At 32.6% G+C, this 8341-nt stretch overlaps 1 long non-coding RNA gene across 1 annotated transcript; it reads left to right on the top strand.

Annotated features, from left to right (window-relative positions):
* Positions 1–752: 752 nt before the first annotated feature.
* Positions 753–4058, top strand: LOC111883303 (uncharacterized). Its single transcript, XR_002847403.2, has 6 exons — positions 753–1492; positions 1705–1754; positions 1830–1943; positions 2058–2219; positions 2867–2985; positions 3711–4058. It is a non-coding gene; the product is annotated as an uncharacterized LOC111883303 (long non-coding RNA).
* Positions 4059–8341: the final 4283 nt, after the last annotated feature.

Raw genomic sequence — 8341 nt, 5'->3', positions numbered from 1 at the left:
CTTCGCCGCTTTGCGCGGGTAACGGCTAGTATATATATATATATATATATATATATATATATATATATATATATATATATATATATATATATATATATATATATATATATATATATATATATATATATATATATAATGCTACAATCTGAACACACCTTCAAAGCATTTGGACCTATAAAAATTTGGATTTCGAAGGATTTGATCTATGTCGTGTGTATGGTTGATAATTTGAGTGTATTTGTTAAATGTCCTCTTTAAAAAAAATTATTTTGTTGTTTCATAAGTAATTTTAAAATACGTATAAATAGTTTTTATTAATATCAATCAATCACTTTTTGTGAATTGATTGTTTACTATTTATTTTCAAAGGAATTGAAATTAAAGTAAATTATAAATAACAGTATATACTATATACTAAAAGAAAAGTTTAAGAAGAAAACTAAAAAAACGAAGGAATCAAAGAACTTATTTCGTTAATACGTTTATTCTATTTATAGTTGACATGCATGAATAAAATTATTACATGCGATTTCAAGAAATCAGAAATGCATCATGCGATTGGTTGATAAGAAATCTATTCTTCTCATAATCTTGTTTGGTTTGAAAAGTACATTGAATTTATTTATGTTATGACAAAAGTATGGTACTCCTTTTAAATTTAAAATGATTGTATGACAAAAGTCATCAAATTTTATATATATATTAATTCTAAAGTACATGATAAACAGTAAATGTTTCTTATTGGTTGTTTTTTCTTTTTCTTTTTTCTATTTTCTTTTAGACAATTTTTATTAACAATTTTTAAATTTATTTTCGGTTTTTTTATGGTGAAAATGTCTGCTAACACGTCTTGCTGAAGCCAACTATACACGTGTTCCACACCAATCTATTACCCAATAAGAATTGGATCGATCACCATCGGCTCTTAACTCGATATCCCACCGCCCGCCCATCGATCGATTTCACCCCCGATTGATTGTTTTCTTCTCCATTTGTTATCTTTTTCTGCTTCCTCCACCGCCTGATCTACTGCTATCACCCACCACCTGCATCGCCGCTGGCCACCCCTCATCGCCAGCTATTTCGCCCCGGTGGCCTCCAACACGGAGACTTGAGTGGGCATGAATGGTTGATCGACAATGGAAGGTTCTTTCCACCTCTCACCTCACAGTCCTCATCACGGGAACCCTCTGTTTCTCCCTCTTCCAGTCCATCTCTTGATCCTTTTCAAAGAGGCGCTTCACCGGCCATCACCCTATTTTTTCATCTGTTATCTCCTCACAAAACCCACCCTACCACCGCCACTGTTAGCCAATGCCAATCGAATATTCACAGATACAGATATACTTCATCGGCCTTCCAACCGTCCAACATATGAATTATACGCATCTTCTCTTTAGCCGCTGTGAAACGACTCTCCTTCCGGCGGATCTGTCTTCCCGTCAGGATTATGTGCGTTTCGTTGTTCAAGATTGTGTATCCTTCAACCCAGGTAATTTGAACCCACAATTATTCAATAGCCTTTTTAAAAAAAATCAATTTATGTTTCTGTTTTTTGGAGTCGGCTGGAATTGTGTGCCCTACGATTTCAGCTTTGGGGTTAATCGATTCAAAGGAAGGTTTGCATCGGACCGCGATTGTCATCTCAATGGTTAAATTTGTGTAACGTCTTTTCAGTTACTGACTTTCAACGATTCTTTGTAGAAAAAATATTAGCCAGAAATTACATAAAGATTTCCCTGTTGAAACAGAAGGTAAGCCTTTTTTCTTTATCTTGATTGACTTCTGAGAGGATGAAAGCTTCATGTTTCCCTACTCTTTTTATACAGATCAGCCTGAAGACTACAAATTCATGTTTGATTTTCAGCTTAAATGCTGTTAGACAGTGGACATGATGGAGGAATAGTCACCCGAGAAAGCAACAACTTTTGTTTTCCTATCAGGTAAGGGTTATTGATTTTTTCATTTGCTTCTTTGATTTTTAGCTTCAATGTCCTACACTTTTCTTGCCTGACTTTAAAACACAAACCTCTAAATATTAATGTGTTTTCTTTAAGTTGAAGGACCACTAATTCTAAAGTAAATATCTACAAAAGCTTCTTATATGTCCAAATTAGAATCGGTTCGTTTCAAGTCAACTCAGTCAACAGCTGTTCGGTTCTAACCCGGTTCATGCCTTTTTCCTAAAGAGAAAAACAACATCCTTGCACTGATTTTTGGTAAGAAAAATAAATAGATTTCCTGATTTCATTAACATCTGTCTAACATTGATTTCATGTGTTCAAGGTATGTATAGGAATGCACCTTATTACACACAATAGCAACATGTTTTAATTTAATTGCTAATGTTTTTCTATTCTGATCGTTTTAATGTATTATACTTTGATGGTGAACTATCGTAATAGATTTTTTTAGCAAAGTGTGTTACAAAAGTATATTGTATCTTTAACTTGCAGTAAGTACATTGCCTAAAATGGGAATTGGGTTAAAGTATGTTACTATTTTTCAGCATTTACCTTTAAAATACCAGAAATGTTCCCACCGTTACTTCACACTTTTTTATGTTATTAAGGTACCTCTTTAGGTTTTATGTATAAAAAATCATCATAAAATGCAATACAAAAAATTGCATTTCTTCATTCTAGACATGGTCCCTGTTGTAGGAAAAAATTACATAAATGGTCCCTATGACAGTTAAAAATTACAAAAAAGTCGATATTTCAAAACCAAATTTGTAAAAGTTAACTGTAACAGGGAATAAAGTACATATGATCATGTTCAACCATGAGTCTAAGTTTGTGCTTGTGATACTATTGATTTGAGTTTTCTTGTGAGCATAACTAATTTTTTTTTCATTCCAACACAGGATTATTTGACTTGAGTTTGAGCTATAGTATTCAAATATTTGAGAATTCATCATGCCCACCAAGTCTGTCCCTTTATGAAACAGTTGCAGCCACATCAAAGAAGTGATTGATTTCAGGGGTACTTTTATTAAATTTACTTTGTTTTTTTAAATAATTATTCTATATATAGTTTCTCATTGATTAAAAGCTAACATTTACTTTTCTATTATTGATTAGAATGGAAATACAACATCAAATAAGGAAAATTGATAAAATATTGGTCTCAGAGAAGGTTGAAAATGTAAACATAATAAATAAGCTTACATTATTTCTTTTTGTTTTCTTCAATGCAATATTTTCAATGACTGATTTAACTGTTATTCATTTTTTAAACATGTTAAATCACGATTTTCTGATGAAAAAGAGATAATAATAATAATAATAATAATGATAATAATAATAATAATAATTATTATTATTATTATGTATTTCCTTTAATAGCATAGTAATGATGAGGGAAAATTTGATGATGCTGAAATATTACATGCAATTGGAGTCTACTGAAAAGTGCTCCTAACCTTTGCAAATTGCAAATCAAAGGTAATCTTTTTAATCTGTATTCTCTCATTTGAACCATTTGAACCATTTGAACCATAATTGACCCGTTTTTTTTGTAAATGGGCCAAGACTGGTCTAATTTTCACATTTTATTTCAGCGAAAACCTTTGAAGGAAGGGATTGTTGATTCTGAAAACTTAGACTATTTAATGTTGGATAGTTTTATTGATACAAATAAAATTCGCGAGATACATTTTAATTTTGATAATCATGAAAAACTAAACAATTCTTTGGCTTTTCTTCTAGGTTCCTATCATGGCAGTTACTAAAAATACGAGTATGGAAATCAATACAAAGTTGTGTAAATGCTTGGTGGAGACCATCATTATGCTGCTCTGCATTTGTCATCCATTTAGATAAGATTTGTATATTAATCAAATACAACCCAAAATTATTCCCGATTTACCATTGGGTTTGGAACAACTATACTTATAGTTAGATCATGCTTTGTGTCTTAAACTTCACCGGTATAATTTGTATAGGTAAAAAAACGAGTGACTACAAGATAAGACAAAATGTTCTCCTTTTGTGTATTCCTATGACATATCCAATCCCGCAAAGCGGGAATCTTCCCTAGTTTAGATCTAAAAGGTAGATAGTTTGACCTAAAAGTCAACTTGTATATGTTGTTTTGGAATGGTTCATGTTTTTATGATCTTGGTTGTGATTTAAATGTAGGACAAAGTTTAGTGAACATACGATTGTGAAGGTTGATGTTTTGGTAGCCGTAATTAGGCCTGTCAAATCGGGCCGTCATGTCGTGATTTTGTCTGACACGAAACGATACGACAAAGTTTTTTGTAACATGAACACGACACGACACGATGTCATGTTTTTTTTCACTAATACGAAAACGAACCAATTAAAAAACAACAACACGACACGTCAAAGATAATATTACATAGCTATTATTTTATTTAATTCATATTTAATCATATATAACACAATAAAAACGAAAAACATGATAAACACGACAAACACATGCTCAATCGTGTCAATTTCGTGTGGGTTTGTAAACACGACATCATGTTTTTTATACTTGACACGAACACGACACGAAAACGAATTCGAATTTTGATTTCATCCCGATTTCGTTTTGTATCGTGTATTTTTGTCGTGTCGTGTCATAAATTGACATCCCTAGTTGTAATAGAGGAAGGAGCTGGCATATATAGAGTATCTAGGTGGTGCAGCCGGAGAAGAGGCTTATGATCACCAACATGCCGACCAGCTGGGTAGTAGAAACAAACTTACCCGATTAAACCTCAGAATAAAATTATATAAAAAAGAGAGTATTTCGTCCTCTCCGAGACTTTTGCCACCATGATCATTTATTATTACAGAATATTACAAAGAGAACCACTACCAGAGGTTGAGAAGAAGCGGTGAATGATTTATGGTATTTGACGAGACATTAATTTAAACTATAATCAAGATATATGTAATTTATAACTTATGGCATGAAGTTTCATTGGTATTTGGCAGTGGGGATGATGAAAGGCTCTTCGTAAAGAATAGAGATTCTCAAGGGAAATTTCGGAAAAAGTATATATATTTTAATTTTAGTGCCTAGCATATACATGACGAATTGAATTTTTAAATCTTTGGCTTAGGGAAGGTTTATAGTCCAGCAAACATAGGTTTTTATAATGATCCCCAAATTTAAAAAAAAAAAACAAAAAAAAATTCTACTTTTTTTATAACAAAAAAATGGATTAGCCGTTCAAAAAAAAAAAAAAAAAAAAAATCAACATAATGGGTTTGTTAGTATTTGAATTCCAAATCCCTCACAATCCGTGTAAATCATTCAAACCAAACAGCCCTTAATAAAATTTGAAATCCAAATCCTTTCAAAAGATTGATAAGCAGAAATATTTACATAGATAACCCGTTATAACTTATTTGTAGGGAAAAGTAATGTTTGAGCTTGCTAGAGTCGTTGAAACTTATGTGTGAACACGAGACCATAAGAGTTGGATCCGTGGTTCTTCAGACAAGATTATCCAAGATAAACAATTAGTAGTATTTGACTCTTGAGGAAGGTAATTATTTATTGAAAGCCATATGTATATAGGCATGCCCCTTGCCTATTCAATAAAAAGAAGTTATATGCATCATGCTTGCTAAAAGGGCTGGATTTGGTAATTCTTCATGCAATATATAAATAGACTAAATAAGGAATTCTAAGCTGACTATTTCGGGGAGAGGTGACTTAGGATATCTCATATGTTTATTTTACTACAATTCAGCATCTCATCTATTTAATAAATTAATTAGGAGCTCTTCGCCAACTATTAATTTGGAGTTCTTTCAAGTTTTGTTCCATCATCAAGAGAATGTCAGGCATAAAAGAATTTGAACACCTTAGGATTCAACTTGGAGCGATAGAATCAGCCAGCAACAACTTTGGTGAAAGCAACTGCATCGGAAGAGGTGGATTTGGGAAGGTTTACAAAGGAGAACTCTTGATCCAATCAAAGGGGCTGACCATGGTTGCCATAAAACGCTTAGATCGTGCATTTGGTCAAGGAGATCGAGAATTTTGGAAGGAGATCGTGACGCTTTCCCTTTACAGACATGAAAATATTATTTCTCTTTTAGGTTTTTGTGATGAGAAGGGTGAGAAGATCATCGTATATGAGTATGCCTCTAACAGAAGTCTCGACTTGTACCTAAGTAGCACTTATTTCACATGGATTCAACGCCTCAAGATATGTATTGGAGCAGCTCGTGGATTAGAATACCTTCATAATCCAAAGGGTACACAACATAGAATCTTACATCGTGATATAAAGAGCTCCAACATCCTGTTGGATGAAAACTGGAAAGCTAAGATTTCAGATTTCGGTTTGTCCAAAGTAGGCCCTGCAAACCAACAATATACATTTCTTGTGTCACAAGCAGTGGGTACTATGGGCTATTGTGACCCTCTATATCTAGAGATGGGGTATTTGACAAAAGAATCTGATGTTTACTCATTTGGCGTGGTACTGTTTGAAGTTTTGTGTGGGAGGTTGTGCATCAATAACTACAATAATGTGTGCCAATACCTTGTAGGGATGGCACGACAAAGCTTCAAACAAAATAAACTAAATGAAATTATTTTTGATCACATAAAGGAACAAATAAATCCAGATTCCTTGAAGGTGTTTGCAACAATAGCATATAAATGTTTAAAAAGAGATCCTGAAGAACGACCAACAATGACTCAGATTGCAAAAGAACTCGAAATTGCTATTGAATCCCAAGTATGACTTCTTATCTTTTCTCATTAAATTCAGAAGTTGATATTTGCTATTGATTATCTAATCTTGTTGGATTAAAACTCTTCGAATGCTACTCATCATAGAAAATGCCCACTGAATTTACTGACATATTAATTATATATAATATATATTATAGTTGGCAACACATTTCAATTTTGGAAAGTTGCTACACGGGTGTGAGCATTACCGCAGACGATGCAAAATCCGTGCTTCTTGCTGCAACCTGGTATTTTGTTGCCACCATTGTCACAACAAATATACCTGTGAATTGAATGACCCTAAGGAAAGGCACAAAATGGTGTTGAAAGATGTAAAGAAAGTTGTTTGTTTCATTTGTAAAGTGGAGCAACAAGTTGATCAGATTTGTTGTAATTGTGGAGTGAAGATGGGGGAATACTTTTGCGGGATTTGCAAGTTGTTTGATGATGACACATCAAAACAACAGTTTCATTGTTTTGATTGTGGGATATGTAGACTAGATGGTCGTGAAAACTACTATCATTGCCAGAAGTGTGGAGGTTGCTATCTGATAGAGATGCGTGGTTTTCACACTTGTCTGGAGAACGTTGCAAAAAATGATTGCCCTGTATGCAAGGAGTATCTCTTTGATTCCATCAGAAAAGTGACACTTTTGTATTGTGGACATACGATACATGTGGATTGCTACTCGGGGATGTTGAAAAAAAATCAAACCTATTGTCCTATCTGCTCAAAGTCATCACAAGAACCTATCCATGATTAATTTGTATATGTTTGTGAGATAAATTCTTTAATGTGGAATTATTAATGAATGGAATATTCAACATCTTCTCTTCATAACTGATGAATACAATCACTCTATATGTTCATGTTCTTCGAATGTAAGATGCAAATTAACCTATAGTAGCAATTCACATACCATCATCAATTACTAATATAATACAAAATTATTATTTATCGACATGAACAACAATTGTAGGACCTTCAATAAGGGGGAGCTTACAGAAAGATTAATAGTTATACATATATGATGAAAGATACATGTAACCAGGGGCGGAATAATGCACTTGCAATGTGGGGGTCAAAATCAAAACTTTAAAACAAACCATATCGACAAGTTGTATTCAATTCAAAGTTATATCATATAAAAAAATTAAAGAAACAAAATAATATGAGATATAATAACATCGTTTACTAAAGGTGAACCCGTCGACTTTACAGTATAGCACAATTGTCTTTGAAGTAATCTTTTCCGCAAACTCTCTTTCGAAATACAAAATTAATGAGTCGTTAAAAAACTTGCATGTTTTTCTATCAAGAAATCCGACAATTATTGATTGTTTTTTTTTTTCAAACTATATAACATTATTAGCTAATAGTAAACAATTACAATAACAATGATTGGGTCGAGAAGCGGTGAAGCTAATGCAGAAACAACACGTGTCCATCAAGAATATAGATAATAACATCAAAGCACCCAAGGTAGAAAAGAGACGGATTTTAACGTCCATAAATAAACAGGGGACCAATTTTGCCAAATCTTAGGAACTTTACTTTTCCTAAGAATTGTCCTTCTTTAATATATATATATATATATATATATATATATATATATATATATATATATATATA

The sequence above is a fragment of the Lactuca sativa genome, chromosome 5 (assembly GCF_002870075.4).
Source record: "Lactuca sativa cultivar Salinas chromosome 5, Lsat_Salinas_v11, whole genome shotgun sequence".
Taxonomy (NCBI): domain Eukaryota; kingdom Viridiplantae; phylum Streptophyta; class Magnoliopsida; order Asterales; family Asteraceae; genus Lactuca; species Lactuca sativa.
The sequence above is the reverse complement of the archived record's forward strand: the minus strand, read 5'-3'. Positions and strand labels throughout refer to the sequence as shown.